This window comes from Tursiops truncatus, chromosome 10, assembly GCF_011762595.2.
Source record: "Tursiops truncatus isolate mTurTru1 chromosome 10, mTurTru1.mat.Y, whole genome shotgun sequence".
Taxonomy (NCBI): Eukaryota; Metazoa; Chordata; class Mammalia; order Artiodactyla; family Delphinidae; genus Tursiops; species Tursiops truncatus.
The window spans coordinates 51,085,072-51,102,661 of NC_047043.1; the positions used below are offsets into that span (position 1 = coordinate 51,085,072).

The following is a 17,590-nucleotide window of genomic DNA, read 5'->3' on the forward strand; positions in this document are numbered from 1 at the left end:
TGAGCAGGGGCCACTCTTTGTTGCACCGCGTGGGCTTCTCATTGTGGTGGCTTCTCTTGTTGCGAAGCACAGGCTCTAGGTGCACAGGCTTCAGTAGTTGTGGCACGCAGGTTCAGTAGTTGTGGCACATGGGCTTACTTGCTCCGCGGTTGCTCCGCGGCATGTGGGATCTTCCCAGACCAGGGATCAAACCCATGTCCCCTGCACTGGCAGGTGGATTCTTAACCACTGAGCCACCAGGGAAGTCCCCCAACTGCTTCTTCCACATCTCCATTTGGATGTCTAACAGCACGTTTCAAACTCAACATGCTCCACATTGAGCTGCTGACCTCTCCCTTCAAATCCCACTTTACCCATCACCTTCTCCACTAGGTAGCAGCTCCTTGTTGCCTGAGCTATTCTTGACTCCTCCATTCCTTTCACACTCCACAATTGAATCCATTAGGAATCCTGGAGTCTCTAACTTCACAATATACCCACAATCCAACTTCTTATCACTCATTCTCTGATACCACTTTGAGCTATCATCTCTTGCCTGAATTGCTGTAAAAGGCTCTTCAACATGATAGCTGGAGAGATACTTTAAAAAGGAGTTCCCTGGTGGACCAGAAGGGAGTTCACTGGTGGTCCAGTGTTTAGGACTTGGTGCTTTCACTGCCGAGGCCTGGGTTCAATCCCTAGTTGGAGATCTAAGAGCCCATAAACCAGCGTCACCCCCACACACCAGAAAAAAAAATCAGATCATGTTACTCCTCTACTCAAAACCCCACAGTCACTGCTCATTTCAATCAGAGTAAATGCCAAAGTCCTTACAATTACCCACAAGGCTCTACAGAATCTGGCCTCCACTGCCTCTCTGGACTTTTCTGCTCCACCCTGTCCCTCAGTTTCTCCCATCCAGCAACACTGGCTCCACTGCTGTTCCTTAAACATATTGTGTATCCTTTTGTATGTTTCTTTTTTTTTTTTTCTTTTGCGGTACGCGGGCCTCTCACTGTTGTGGCCTCTCCCGTTGCGGAGCACAGGCTCCGGACGCGCAGGCTCGGCGGCCATGGCTCACGGGCCCAGCCGCTCCTCGGCATGTGGGATCTTCCCGGACCGGGGCATGAACCCGTGTCCCCTGCCTCGGCAGGCGGACTCTCAACCACTGCGCCACCAGGGAAGCCCTGTGTATCCTTTTGATTTAGCTGTTCCTTCCGGCTTGAAGGAGATAAGGAGCTGCCCAAACCAATATCTTCCCCCAGATAGCTACTTGGCTAACTCCCTCTCCTCCTCCAATGTCTTTGCTCAGTTCTCAGCTTCTCAATGAGGTCTACCCTTACCACCTCATTCAACGCTGCAACTTAAATCTTCACCCCTGCAATTCCAGGTTCTTCTTACCTTGCTTGCCTTTTTGTTTCCCATAACATTTACTACCTTCTAACATAGTATAAAATGTACTGATTATTACCTCCTAACATAGTACAGTCATCCCTCGATATCTGCAGGTGATTGGTTCAGGACCCACCCACAGATACCAAAATCCATGGATGCTCAACTGTATATAATGGGGTAGTATTTGCATTTAACCTATGCACATCCTCTCATATACTTTAAATCATCTCTAGATTTCTTATAATACCTAATACAATGTAAATGCTGTGAAAATAGTTGTAAATACAATGTAAATGCTATATAACTAGTTGCCTGCACGTGGCAAATTCAAGTTTTGCTTTTTGGAACTTTCTGGAATTTTTTTCAAATATTTTTAATCTGAGGCTAGCTGAATCTGTGGGCGTGGAACCCGCAGATACAGAGGGCTGACCGTAGAATTTACTTATTTATTGGAACTTAAGCTCTTGAGAGCTTCACTAACGTACCCCAAGCACTTTGTGGCTAGAACATAGCAGACGTTCAGTGAATATTTGTTGAAGGTATGAATAAAGGAACAGATTTACTGCTTGTCACCAGGTTTCTAAAATTTCAGAATGATGATGATGATGATGATGATGAAGACGATGTGTGTGTGTGTTTCAGAGGAGAAGGGGATACAAAAAAATTCTTCAACACCGGAAAGCAGGAGCTCTCTTTTACAATATTTTAACCACTTTTTGATATAAAAGTATTCCACGTACTCTTGCTACTTTAACAGGTTGCCTGAGTACTGATTTACCTATTCTTGAAGGCTGTGGGCCTCTTTAGGTTTCTCAATAATACCCAATAGTATCCTGCTGTTGTATGGGGAAGTCTTAGATCCTGCTGGGATACCCCAGGGTGTACCCCAGATATCCTTTTTGGTTTCGTTTCAGCTGAGCCTGGGCGCCTGGAAGTGGGAAATGGAACACTAGTCAGAGAAGGGACAGCTCCTCTCTCCATCTTACCATCTCTCGGGAGCTACGTCTCTCCTCTCTGTCTGTCAACCATCATCCTCTGCTTACTCATCAGCTTCCTCAAGGCCACAGTTAGGTATTTCTGTATCTCAAGAAAAGCAATCATTTGTCAGGCACAAGAGCTCTGCAGAAAACTGCTTAGGGAGGGGAACCTTCTGGAGGGCTGAGGTGGGGGATGCAGGCCACTTCCTCTTTCTGCCAGGGATGCCTCCCTCTGAGTTTGAGAACTGAGACAAAGCAGCCACCCCTCAAGCTGCTTCCTGACGTGCCAACTTCCACAGGCCGCCTCTGGCAGATTTTCAAACAAGACTTGCTTCACCCACTGCGCCAAATGCTGGCAATCACACTTGATAGAAATGCCAGCTGAAAAGCCAAAACCAAAAGAAAAAGGAAATAAACAAGGTGATGAGTGGCCCCTTAAAATTTGACTTTGTGAACAACTTGAAAAATAAAAGTGTCAGAACGAACTTCAGAGTTTAAAGAGTGCCCTCCCCTACATGGTATGAATTTTTTGTTGTTGTTGTTAACATCCCTGACATTTGAGACAAAACGGTAATGCTAGAATTGGCAGAGTCCTTGCTTACAAGTAAGTAAGAGTAAGTCCTTTCTTACTCTCCAGCAGGAGATCCAGGGATCCAATTAGAGAGAAAAGAGACACCGAATCTTGGTTTCTTTGCTTTCCTTTGAGTCGTTTTTATCTCACTCTAAGTACCTCCTTAGAATGAATACAATGATGGGTATTAATTCACTTTTCAGTCACCAGTCCCTCTAAATTACAGATCTAACCTCTCTCCTACCACTCACCTAGGATTTTTATCAGGTGAGCCCTGACAGAACTTCATATCTTAGACAAAGAAAGAGATGGGGAAATACCTGACAGGAGAAGATGGAAATAGACATTTTTAGGGGCTTTTTTTTTTCCCCTTCATAGGAAACAGCAGAAGAGAATCTCCTCTATTTCTGGGTCTAAAATGAAATCCATGCCCCTCCTTTTTAAAAAAACAAATGCTTGTGTATGCATTTGTGTGTGTTTGTGTACAAGCATATTTGAGGATTACAGTTTGCAAAGAAAAAATGTTTCATTTGCTTATAAATGTATCACTGAAAAATAATATGCCCTGAATAGTTTTTAAAATTCCAGAATAAGACAATAATTAGAATTGTCCTTTCATTTTTGACTGAGCTCCTCACCACAATATCCGTGTTCATTCCTGGAAAATGGGTGATGAATAAAAGGGTAACAACCTGTAAATCAATCCACATTCATATGGAGTAGATGCTCTGTGAGACACAGGGAAAACAAAGAGACTTATCTTTTAGGCCAGAAGAATGTTTCTTCATTTTTAATACAGAACAATTAGGATTTTTAGAATGCTTAGTTGTCATTGTTGTTTTAATCTGTTCTTTCCCACTAAAAAGAAGAAAGAAAAAGCTTCACTGATTAATATATTCTTAGCTGGATACTTCTTACATATGTTTTTGGAGGATCTCATTTCCTTGTAATCAGATACTCTGAAGTTCAAGTCCATTACCTTTTCAAAAGAATAGTGATTTTAATGCCGCTTACTTCTTAGATTTCCAGAATTACACTCTGCCAGCCTCTTTACTTCCTAAAGGAGAAGATATCTAATAACTGACTTTATAGATTGAGATCTGCCAACACTAGATCATCAAGGTCATTAAGTTTTTCTGCTCTGGGGGCTCTACATGAGGCAAAAAATATGAAATTCCATGGCATTTTTAGAAATGCACTGTCTTTTGGAGCTGCAGGTGATTTCATGTTCATAACAATTTAGTCTACTTTAGTCTAGAGCTAATTATGGTCTCTTATTGCTTTTACTAAAAGTAAGCCTAGAATATAACCTATTATATTCTGCACCAACAAAAACATAACATTTTCCCCACGTGGGAAAGAGGATGAATGAATTGCCCAGTGGGAAGTTTCTTATAAGCAAAATGAATCAGTTATTTTACATCATGTAAGATTAAAGAGTTGTTTATTCGAAGGTGTTTAAGGAGATTCTAATGATCTTCAACTTTTTACTATAAGGAAACAGAAAGTTAGAGTTGCCAGGTACTGTAAAGGTGAAATCGGGAAAGAGAATGTCCTATCTGATTCTTCCCCAGAAAATCTCAGGATTGTGTTGAAGAATCAACCTCATCTTTTATTTCAGTTCATTGGTAAATGATGACAGGTAACCTAATAGAATTTTCACCCTAGTACATATATATTTTTTAATACACTGGCTCTAGCCTAAGGAGTATATTGTCATGTGGCCTCATGGTTTAAAATTTTGCTTTTATTTTTTAATTTAATTTTATTTTTTTGCAGTACGCGGGCCTCTCGCTGTTGTGGCCTCTCCCGTTGCAGAGCACAGGCTCCGGACGCGCAGGCCCAGCGGCCATGGCTCACAGGCCCAGCCGCTCCGCGGCATGTGGGATCTTCCCGGACCGGGGCACAAACCCGTGTCCCCTGCATCGGCAGGCGGACTCTTAACCACTGCGCCACCAGGGAAGCCCTAAAATTTTACTTTTAAATAGCAGCAATATTATATTGAGTCTGACATTTTAGACTCTGTCCACACCATCAAACCTAAGTATTGGATTAAACAATGTTAATGATAAATAAAGAGATAAAACAGCTGATTTGCAGGGACTTCCCTGGTGGCACAGTGGTTAAGAATCTGCCTGCTAATGCAGGGGACACGGGTTTGATCCCTGGTCCAGGAAGATTCCACATGCTGTGGAGCTACTGAGCCCATACTCAGCAACTACTGAAGCCCTATATAGCTCTAGGGCCCATGTGCTGCAACTACTGAGCCCGCATGCTGCAACTACTGAAGCCCGCATGCCTAGAGCCCGTGCTCTGCAACAAGAGAGAAGCCACCACAATGAGAAGCCCACACACCGAAACAAAGAGTAGCCCCCCCCTCGTCACAACTAGGGAAAGCCCGCACAGCAATGAAGACCCAATGCAGCCAAAAAAAAAAAAGAAAAGAAAAGAAAGAAAGAAAAAGATAGCTGATTTGCATCATTTAGATGAAATAAAGTGTTTGGATTCAGTGTCTGCAGTGAGGTGCATGGGGTCATGGGTACAGCCCGGGCTCCAGAATCAGACCAATTTGAGTTCAAATCTAGACTCTGCCACTTATTATGTGACCCTGGAGTTGTTTAAACTGTAAAGCCTGTTTCCTCACCTCTAATAGAGTTGTGAGGTAAACAAATGGAATCTGACATATAGTGAGGACTCAGCAGAAATATTTACTGTTATTCTTATTTGAAATAAGTTTATTAGGTGTTTTGTAGAGCAGGGTTTCTCAACGTTGAAATGGTTTGAATGTGCACATGAATTCCTTAGAACCTTGTTAAAATGCAGATTCTGATTTAGTAGAACTGGCATGGAGCCTGAGAGTGCATCTCTAACAAGCTTCCAAGTGGGTATCTATACTGCTGGACCACAAAGCAAGGATATGCGGCAGAAAGAACTCAGGCTTTGGATTTATCCATCTGCAGACTGAGATCCTGGCTCCAAACATGTTAGCAGTATGACCTGGGCAAGGTCAAGCTTTCTCATCTCTAAGATGGAGATAATAATATGTATTTCTAATTAAATCAATCTTTGTTAAATAAAAAATAGTGAACTCAAATAATACCTGACATATTGTAAGTACTTAACAAATCTGAGTTCAGTTTTTCTATAAGAAATGCTTTACTGGTCCATCCAGTATGGGAGACTTATGGTAGTTTTGAGACTATAGTAGTTTTCCTCCGTGGAAAAGCTGAAAATTCCAATCTTTGAAAATTTCTTAGAATTCGATCATTATGACATCCACTTCAACGTTGATTTAAAAGTTTGTCATTGCATGGCAAGCAAATGTTGTGGGAACAGATTGGGAAAATGCGCCAGGCAAGTGATAGCACCTAAAGTCAGAGTGGGTAGAATTTCTACAAGTAACTGAGATAACTGAGGAGAGAAGCTAGCTTGTGAAGCATTTTATTTTACCGACAGTATTTTTACCTTTTATAGTATGGAAAATGTCAAACATATATCACAGTAGAGAGGAGGTATAATGAGCCCATCACTCAGCTTCAGTAGTTACCAGCACATGGCCAGTCTTATTTTAGTTTGATTCTCACCCTCTTCTTCCATCTCTGAATTAGGTTAAATCAAATCCAAGACATAGTATTATTTCACCCATAAATATTTCAATACATATTTTTAAAAACCAAGGACTCTTTTTCTTTAAAAACGTAACCATTATTGGGGACTTCCCTGACCATCCAGTGGTTAAGACTCCAAGCTTCCAAGTGCAGGGGGCGCAGGTTCGATCCCTGGTCAGGGAACTAAGATCTGGCATGTTGCACAGCACGGCCAAAAAAACAAACAAAAACCATAACCATTATACCATTATAGTAATTATTTCAAACATACTGCAACTATTGAATTTATAGCATATATTTAAATTACCATCCAATTTTTACTATAGTTAATGAGATGAATGTATACATGTTAAAGTAGAATTCAAAATAGCCCCACACTTAAGAACAAAGTAAATATTGCTTGTTTCCTAAACATAGCTGTTGTCAAAGAGGGCAGGGCAGTCATTGTCTTACCTGCAGGACTGACATCCTCAGCATCCTTCCCCTCACTGCCAGTTCTTAATTGATCTGCCAAGTCTAGGTGTTGATTTCCTCTCCACATTGTCCTCTGTATTCTGAGCCTTCCCTGTTTGATTCTCTCCAGCTGACAGAAAAGAGACTGCTTTTAACTTTTGCCAGGAGCAGGCCCTTCCAGGCAAGCTGATCTGAGTTCAAACCTCACACGAAGAGCGTAGGGTTCTAGGATCTCATAAAATGTTAGACCTGGATGGGACTTCTTAGTTCAGCCACTAGATCTGAAAACTGAGGTGCAGGATTGTTAAGTGACTTGCCCTGTTTCAGGATTACCTAAAAACCTCTCAAAATAAGGGCAAGTTATTGCACATCTGATCTGATCTTTCCATAATGGTAAAATTTCAATCAGGGAGTTTGATCTCTTATTTTACAACATTTGGTTAGCCTCTCTAGCTTCCTGCTAAGGACCAAATTTTCGTTTTCCTTTTTTTGTCTTGGACATTTAGAAATATACATGATTAGAGCAAAATAAATTAATTAAAGAAGATGAAAGGTTTTTCAGCGTTATCTCATTGAAATCCTTTTTTGAACCCATATAAAATTTCCATTTCAATTTCTAATTATAAAATATTTCAAACGTATAAACACCAAAAAGTAATATATATCTATTGTTATATTAATATGCATTAATAATATGCACATTATATAAAAGTAACATATCACCATAGAACGTCTTTCCCTCTTAGAAATTATTTTTATTCAATATATTTGACATATAACACTGTATAAATTTGAGGTATACAATCCTCTTAGAATTTTTTAAAGGAAGTCCACTTTTCCAGTCCTTTCTTTCTTAGAGGTAGGCTCATCCTGAAAATAGGTGAATTTTGGGACTTCCCTGGCAGTCCAGTGGTTGAGACTTCTCCTTCCAAAGCAGAGTGCGGGTTTGATCCCTGGTCTGGGAGTTAAGATCCCACATGCCTCATGGCCAAAAAACCAAAACAAAAAACAAAAGCAATATTGTAACAAATTCAATAAAGACAAAAAAAGTCCACATCAAAAACAAAATCTTTAAAAAAAAAATAGGTGAATTTTATTCTCATGCAGATGTATATTTGTATATTCAATTGTAGGTTTTAAATTTTTACATAAATTTTATTTTATTTTAATAAATTTATTTATTTTATTTAGTTTTGGCTGCATTGGGTCTTCATTGCTGCGCGCGGGCTTTCTCTGGTTGCGGCGAGCTGGGGTGGGTGGGCTACACTTCGCTGCGGTCGGTGCGTCTGCTTCTCATTGCGGTGGCTTCTCTTGTTGTGGAGCACGGGATCCAGCCATGCGGGCTTCAGTAGTTGTGGCTCGAGGGCTCTAGAGCTCAGGCTCAGTAGTTGTGGCACACGGGCTTAGTTGCTCTGCGGCATGTGGGATCTTCCCGGACCAGGGATTGGACCCATGTCGCCTGCATTGGCATGCGGATTCTTAACAACTGTGCCACCAGGTAAGTCCCTACAGGAATTTTATACTATGTGTACATTTTACAAATTGCTTTTTTCACTCAATATTATATTTTCAAGATTGAGCCATGTAGATATATAGGAGGGTCTTGGATCTTTCATTTTAGTTGCTATACAGAATTCTGCTGTATGAATAATCCAGTTTATTTAATCCACTCTCCCTCAAAGGAAGAGTTAAATTGTTCTATTAGATATCTTCTGTTAGACTTATCACTAGGTACCCTATAGTTCTGGTAAATAGGCTAAATGGCATTGATTCATTTGTTATTTATTAATGGAATAATAATAAATTAAGGTTATGTAATTGTTGGTTTCTGGTATATCAGCATGCTATTGCTGTTTGTATATTGATCCTTTATCCACCAATTTTGCTGAACTATTTTATTCATTTCAAGTAGATTTTCTTGTTGGGGAATGGTATCATAGCCCACCACTTTCCTTAGTACTTCTTACAGTAACAAGATAGAGAAATTTGGATTTATCAGAATTTTAGGGGAAAGGGTAGCTGAAAGCTAGAGAAACAGATGGCTTGGTGGGCCTGATCCTCTTGAGAGAAGCAGCCAAAGCTTGGGGACTGCACACCCAAGGCTCTGTGTACAGAGGGTGTCGTGGTTTTGGAAAGAGGGAGGTGACCTGAGGTGCTGGATGGGGCCTCGCGAGATGGCAGAGACTGTGTGATCTGCGATGTGATCCCCTCCTCTGTGTCTTAACATGTTTTCAGTAAAAATAGAAAACAATCGTATGCTTAGTCTCATTGATATTCTTGCAGGAACCACCAAGGAGATGGAGTTTTGTATCCGGACACGATGCAGGAACGATAGAACCGAAGCTGCCAGGATCCAGACAAGCATGAGGAGGCAGAGTCTGAAATCCTGGGGAGGCACCTGGTAGGAGGGCCCCCCTCCGCGACACTCAGGTGTGCATTGACAGTCATGTGATTTGCATGTGGAGAACGCACTGTCCAAAGACAAGAGTCACTTCCTTTTTTTTGCCAAAATTTCTTCTTTCAAAGTCTGAGTTTGCTAATTCTTTGGCCCTCTTGAAATTAGAGTATGATCCGAGGGACATGGGAAAAAAATCTCCTTCAAATTATCTACTTAGTGGCATGTCACAGGGCGAAATTCCATCATTAGATTCATTTCTTCAGGGCGCCCTTTGCACACGTAATGAGTTATGGCCTTATGGTTTTGGGGGGTTTATTCGGCCCCACAGCACGCGGTTCCCCAACCAGGGATTGAACCCGCGCCGCCTGCACTGCCAGCATGGAGTCTTGACCACTGGACCACCAGGGAAGTCCCTGACATTATGGTATCTGAGGAAATAATAAACCAATACTGGATACCTAATTAATGTTAATGTAGATTAGCTGATTCATTTAACCCACCACTAAAAAGGAAAGGACAACGGCAAAGAGCTTGGAGTGGAGGGTCAAATTACCCGGCTTGAATCCTCACTCATCCACTTACTAACCCTGTGCTATTTGGAGCCATTACTTAATTTCTGTTGCCATAGTTCTTCATCTGCAGAATGGAAATTAATAAATAGTACTTACCACATAGACGGCTGTGAAAATTAAATGAGTTAAACTTTGTCAAGCACTTAAAACATTCCCTACCTCGTAGAAAGCACTATTTATTATTAGCTTTAATTAATATCATCATTGGATAGGAAGTAAAACTCTGAGGAATGGCCCAAAGGACAGCTCATTTTGAGGAAATAAGGAGATGGGGAAAATCTACCCACAGTGTATGACTGAAACCAAACAATCGGGGGCAATGGAGGGAGGGGACATCGAGAATGAGAGTGGAGGCTTTAAAGAAGAGGGACCAGATAGAAATGGTTTCTCTTTTGAAGTTTCACACAAAACACTGTCTAGATGCCTGGTCCTTGCATTTAGGAAATTATAAAAGTTTGTCACCAGATATACCGGGTGATCAGCTTTCGCTGCAATAATGCTGCATAAAAGGGCACCCCGCAACTCAGCAGCATACCACACTAAGCATGTATTTATGGCTGTGGGTCTGCAGGTCAGCTGGAATTGGTTTCAGACTGTGGGTCTGCTTCACAGGGCTCCTTCTGTGGTCCAGGATGAGGGCTAGTGGCTACCCGGGTCACGTTCTTCTCCTGGTGGAGGTCAGAATCTTCCAGAGGCCCGGGTGCAGAGCTCACAAACACACACACAGAATTGACAGCGTGTCGGCTCTGCCCACATTCCATTGGCCAAAACAAACCACATGGCCAAGCCCAGCATCCATGGGATGTGGAGGTACTGTTTTCCCATGCAGGTGGGGCAGAGAAGGAAGGAATATATCCTGAACAAAATTCTCACTTTTCACACCTTCTGTCTAAGATTTTATAGTTGTTTTTCTTTTTTAACTTATTTATTTATTTATTTTTTGGCTGCGTTGGGTCTTCGTTGCTGCGCACGGGCTTTCTCTAGCTGTGGCGAGCGGGGGCTACTCTTCATTGCGGTGCGTGGGCTTCTCATTGCGGTGGCTTCTCTTGTTGCGGAGCACGGGCTCTAGGCGCGCAGGTTTCAGTAGTTGTGGCACATAGGCTCAGTAGTTGTGGCTCGCAGGGGTCTAGTGCACAGGCTCAGCAGTTGTGGCTCCTGGGCTTAGTTACTCCGCGGCATGTGGGATCTTCCCGGACCAGGGCTCGAACCCATGTCCCCTGCATTGGCAGGCAGATTCTTAACCACTGTGCCACCAGAGAAGTCCAAGATTTTATGGGTTTGATTGTGTCTCCTCTCGGCCTTTATTTTCTTAGACTGAAGAGTTTCAGTCTCTTTCTTCTCCCCTGATTTGCTTTCATATTTTGGTCTCCTCACCTTGTTAGATGTGACCCATTTTGTTGGCCATCTCAATTATATCCCTTCTCGATTATATGTACACATTGAACAACTGAGCATAAGGGTAAAGTTGGAAATAGATGCCAACGTCCTTTTCTGGGATCAAGATGAATAAACAGAGTGAAAGGAAACTAACATTTTTGGAATCAACTGCATGCCAAGCACCAAGCTAGATATTCTTCCTTCCATGTTAGGGATTCTTCATACACTGTCTCTTTCAATCCTCACAGATCAAACACCTGTAGGGGTGAGGCAGGCACATGAGTGAAGTGAGTGGGATGTTCTCAACCTTGAGTGAGCATGAGAATCAGCTGGAGAGCCTGTCCAGACACAGAGTGCTGAGCCCCACCCCAGAGTTTCTGATTCAGGAGGTGGGGGTGGGGCTACGTAAGAATTTGCATTTATAGTCAGTTCCCACATAATGCCGTTGCTTCTGGTCTGGGGGACACACATTAAGAACCGCTGGACTAGAATTGGGTTCTGGCTCCTAGAAGCAGCCCAGACAACAAATTGACAACTTTGGGAGGGTCACTTGGCCTCTAAGTTTCCATTGCCTCGTCAGTACAATAAGCATTTTGGATGAATTCTACCATTTTATGAGCCTGTGATTAAGAATTATCTTTAGAAAAACAACAACAAACATTAAAATACCTGGGGCAGGGAATTCCCTGGCGGTCCAGTGGTTAGGACTTGGCACTCTCACTGCCAAGGGCCCGGTTTCAATCCCTGGACCGGGGCCTAAGATCCCATAAGACGTGCAGCACAGACAAAAAAAAAATAATAATAATAATAAAAAAATACCTGGGACAGGTGGCCGGGGCGGTGTGGGGGTGTGTGTGAGCAGGGCACATATTGACTGGGAAGGAGCATAAGGAAGACTTCTGGGATGCTGGAAATGTTCTAGGTCTTGATCTGGGTGTTAGTCGTGTGTGTATACCTAGGTAAAAATTCCTTAAGCTGTACATTTAAGATTAATGTGCATCATACACTTTAATATATGTACATTGACCTTAATAAAAAGGTCAAGAATATGATTCTTGCCAAAAAAAATTTTAATGCTTTTATACTAATTCTAATTTTTTTAGTGGGATACAGCTAATGTACTTTCTTTTTATTACCTTGCATAAATAATATCCACCAACATAACAAAAAGTGATGGAAAATAAAGTTTCAACATCCACACATCCGTGGACGTAGGGGCTATCAAAGTTGCTGCCAGCATGAAGCTGGCTCCTCATTCTGTTTGCCTGGAGAGACCAAGGCAGATAGGAATCTGGGGGTATTGCTGAGACTGAGGTAGAGATGGAAGAACACATTCTTCGGTGTTTTGTAAATTCAGCCCGGCCATCACAGGGACCTTTGGTTCCCAAGTGACCACAGTATCATCTAAGTGATCCACTTTATCTGAGCATGAAAGAATTTACCTGTTTCTCAACTAAAGGTGAGACAGACATCAGAGGTACAATTCATTTGCATTGACTCCATTAAATGCATTTGACCAAAAAAACAAAACACAGAAAAGAACAAAAATATTCAATCATGCAGCTAATTATGTCTGATATTCAGGACATATGCTCTGGAATTCTGAAATGAGAGGAAAGTGGGAGATAGAATCCACTGATCTCTGAGTCAGGCAAGTCAGTCCTCGGCTCTCAGTCGGGTACTGGAGCAAATGTGCACATCTCTTCCCAACTCTGTGTTCAGTGACATCATGTTGGCAGCTTGAAATTGGCTATGGTGGGAGTATTCACCCCATAGATGTCACAAATGCTACAAATCAGGATGCTTTATTTCAGAGAGCCAGCTAACTGGCACATCACTGCTCACCTGCCTCTCGTAGGGCGCTGGCTGGCTACACTGAATGTGCTTCTAGTAAAGGTACGGGTTTTTTCATACAACATGAAGCCTAACTGCAAATCAGCTACTTCATCTGGTGCTCAGTGGAAGAAACAGCTCCTGCATTGCAAAAAAAGCTGGCTGCTTGGGGCTTACATATAAAACTGGTTTTGTGTCTACAGCCCTGTAGAGTAATACTTAGTCTAAAGCTATGTAGTGATTGATTTCAGGCTTTTTTCAAATATCATTTCAGGGTAGTTCAAAGGTAATCACGTGGGCTTCCCTGGTGGCGCAGTGGTTGAGAGTCCGCCTGCCGATGCAGGGGACGTGGGTTCGTGCCCCGGTCCGGGAAGATCCCACATGCCGCGGAGTGGCTGGGCCCATGAGCCATAGCTGCTGAGCCTGCGTGTCCGGAGCCTGTGCTCCGCAACGGGAGAGGCCACAACAGTGATAGGCCCGCGTACCGCAAAAAAAAAAAGGTAATCACGTGCTGATTTAAGACAGTAGCTGCTGTGCAAGCTCTGGCTTCTAGGTGGACTCATTCCTGTACTAATATGCGGGTCCTAGAGCAGCCAGTGATTCATTTTGGTGTTAATCAGTGGAAGTCTGGGCCAGATCTAACTAGCATCCAGTGTTGCATCTTGATACACAAACCAAGGATGTTTTAGGAGGAGCGTTCACTCTGCCAGAGGTAAGGGGTTTGGGGGTTTAGTCTAGGACTTGTATCTAACTAACTGAGATCTTGGATTACATTGTTTCACTTCTTTGGGCTTTGGAGACTTTACCTGAGGGATGGGGGTACGTAATAGTGGATAACCTCATGTCCTTTCTACCTCAGAAAGAAACGAAGAATTTAAACCAGCTTGCAGCCTGTGTGTAACCTGCAGCTGTAAAAAGACAGTTGCACTAAGAGTCCATTGACAGATGAATGGATAAAGAAGATGTGGCACATATATACAATGGAATATTACTCAGCAATAAAAAGAAACGAAATTGAGTTATTTGTAGTGAGGTGTATGGACCTAGAGTCTGTCATACAGAGTGAAGTAAGTCAGAAAGAGAAAAACAAATACTGTTTGCTAACACAGATATATGGAATCTGAAAAAAAAAGGTTATGAAGAACCTAGGGGCAGGACAGGAATAAAGACACAGACGTAGAGAATAGACTTGAGGACATGGGGAGGCGGAAGGGTAAACTGGGACGAAGTGAGCGAGTGGCATGGACTTATATACACTACCAAATGTAAAATAGATAGCTAGTGGGAAGCAGCCGCATACCACAGGGAAATCAGCTCGGTGCTTTGTGACCACCTAGAGGGGTGGGATAGGGAGGGTGGGAGGGAGATGCAAGAGGGAGAAGATATGGGATATATGTATATGTATAGCTGATTCACTTTGTTATAAAGCAGAAACTAACACACCATTGTAAAGCAATTATGCTCCAATAAAGATGTTTTTAAAAATAGCAATAATAAAAAATAAAAATATAAAAACATAAAAAAGACAGTTGCACACGTAAATATGCAAAGGCTATATGATGTGATGGAAGAGGACACTATGTGCCACTTCCCCAGTATATCCTCTCTGGCCTCATTAAGTGAGGCCCTGCAAAAGATTAGAGCCGTGTGGCACTGTGGCCAGGAGCCTGGTGAAATTACTACTACTTTCTGGCTGTGTGACTTTGGGCACATTACTTAACCTCTCTGAATCTTAGTTCCCTTATCTATAAGTTGATGGGTTGAATACCTACTCACAGGGCTGTAGAGGATTAAATAAAACTAAGTATGTGAAGGGGCTTTGTAAGGTAGAAAGCATACAACAAATATTACCATTAGTAACTGTAGTTTGGAAAATAATTTAAGATGTCAGAATTACAGTGAAATTCTCCATGCTTAATAATAAGAATAGAACAATAGTCTTCAAAAGAGATGTTCTGTCTAGAATATTGATGTGTTTATAAAGACAAATTAACTCTTCATAACTCAGAAAACAGTTTACAAATAAGTTGATTAGAGATTGAACAATGGATTATTCTGTTTGAAATTATTAGGCTTTTTATTTCTCCTTCTTCTTGCTAATAGTATGTACTAACATTAGAAGAAAATGAAAGGCAAGAGAGAGGGGTGCTGCCTGGAAAGGGACCAGCTGGCCACCTGGTGGTCCTCCCGGCTGACACCCTTATTGCCCTTCCCCCAACACTTAGTCACCAGGTCATTTCTCAGGGACAGATTCACATTACCAGAGTTCAGAGAGACCGATGTATAAACCAGAATCTCAATCTCATTAATGTACAAAGAGAGATTTAACTGCTAAGGGGCTGAATATTTGCTCTCTTTTTTGCCAATAAGTTCTAGACACTTACCTAAATAACAACTACATATGACAGAAAACCCAAAATTACAGTGGCTTAAACAAGATAGAAGTTTCCCATAAAAGAAGTCTGGACATACACAACATATGATATAATATATGACACTATATCGGCATATCCAGACTGATACAGTAATTTCACTGTGTCTTCTGGGACATAAGCTTTCCTCTTTCTATTCTGCCATTCTCAGCCTGTGACTTCTATTCCCAAGGTCACCTCATGTCCCAAGATGACTTCTAAAGGCCAGCCGTGATGTCCATATCACAGGCAGCAATTAGGAGGAAAGAAGAAAGAAGGCTATACCACTTGGTTTTCAGAGAGTTTCCATTAGTCCCATAAACACTTCCACCTATATGTCATTGGTGAGAAGCTCACAGCCTCATCTAGCTGCAAGGGTACTTGGGAAATGTGGTCATTTAGGCAGGCATATTGCTTGCCCAAATAAAATTGAAGTCTATTATCAAGAAGGCAAGGAGGGGCTTCCCTGGTGGCGCAGTGGTTAAGAATCTGCCTGCCAATGCAGGAGTCACAGGTTCCAGCCCTGGTCCGGGAAGATCCCACATGCCGTGGAGCAACTAAGCCCGTGCGTCACAACTACTGAGCCTGCGCTCTAGAGCCTTTGAGCCACAGCTACTGAAGCCTGCGCACCGCAACAAAGAGTAGCCCCCGCTCGCCGCAGCTAGAGAAAGCCCGCGCACAGCAACGAAGACCCAATGCAGCCAAAAATAAATAAATAAATTTACAAATAAAATAAATAAATAAAAAGAAGGCAAGGAGGGAACTTCCCTGGTGGTCCAGTGGCTCAGACTCTGCACTCCCAATGCAGGGGGCCTAGGTTAGATCCCTGGTCAGGGAACTAGATCCCACATGCCGCAACTAAGAGCCTGCATGCCACAACTAAAGATTCTGCATGCCGCAATGAAGATCCCACATGCCACAACTAAGACCCGATGCAGGCAAATAAATAAACATTAAAAAAAAAAAAAAGAAGGCAAGGAAAAGGACGTTGGGTCAGGCATTTCTGCTGCAGCAGTCAAATTATAATCGTTAGATGGCTGAATGAATGAGCAAAGAGAGCTAGATTTATGATTCATGATTTAAGGAGCTAACATTTAAGGCTGACCTTCCAAACTTCAGTATGCATTTGAATCACCAGCGATCTTGTTAAAATGAAGATTCTTATTCAGAATATCAGAGGTAAGGATGGAAATTCTGCATTTCCAACAAGCTCCCAGATGATGTGGGTGTGTGGTCCACACTTTGAGCAGAAGCATCTAAAGCATCATTCTTAACATTATTGGTGTTTTCTCCAACAACTGGAGGAAAACAGCTGATGCAGCTGGAGTAGTACACGGGAACCCAAAGGCTAGGGGTGCTTTGGTGTCTGAATTTGGAGTAAGTAGAAACTGGCTAAAGTGGAACGCACAGTTTGCTTCAACTGAACCTAATACAGCAACTTTTCCCTTAGAGCATCTGCCCTGTCTGCAGACAGACTGAAATTCCTTACAGGAGAGAGCTGAGAAACAGGGAGAACAGGGAGCAGTTCGGGGAAAGCGGGTACCCTGGATGTCATGGTCTTGACTCAGAATTCTTGTCTATTGTCCTGCCTAAGAGAACAGACCTTGGCTGTACTGAGGCAGGAGTTTAATTTTGCACTGCCTTGGGAAGTGTCTATGGAAGCCCCTTGGGTAGGGTCAAGACCATCCAAAGGCCTATGGCCCTAAGATATCCACCTTCTACCACACATGGGTAGAATCAAAATTACAGCATCACACATCTCTTGCTTTGCTTTGCTCCCACCTAGCCTGCAGACTTCCCTGGATCACAGAGAGCTTTTGTTGTATGTGAGGGCCCATATGTCCATCCACTGCCCATGATTACTAGTTAAGTCATTGCAACAGAGCCAGAAAATGAGCGACAGCTAGGATATATTTTAAACTCCTGGGAAAATTTTTTAGTGAAGAAAAGTCAAAAGAGAATTGTGGGGAAAAAAAGATACTATATATCTCAAATATTTATTTACTTAGTCTTTTT

The 17,590-nt window shown here is 42.3% G+C and overlaps 1 long non-coding RNA gene across 2 annotated transcripts in view; it reads right to left on the reverse strand.

The window, feature by feature from the left end:
• Nucleotides 1-3,804: 3,804 nt before the first annotated feature.
• LOC141279754 (uncharacterized) overlaps nucleotides 3,805-17,590 on the reverse strand; it is a 70,434-nt gene continuing 56,648 nt past the window's right edge. Inside the window, exons 6-7 of one of the 2 annotated variants that reach the window (XR_012334538.1) lie at nucleotides 6,984-7,113; nucleotides 3,805-6,720 (exon numbers count right to left, since the gene is read on the reverse strand). This is a non-coding gene — a long non-coding RNA (uncharacterized lncRNA). Of the gene's footprint in view, nucleotides 7,114-17,590 lie in introns of both variants that reach the window. The other variant, XR_012334537.1, reaches the window with a different exon arrangement.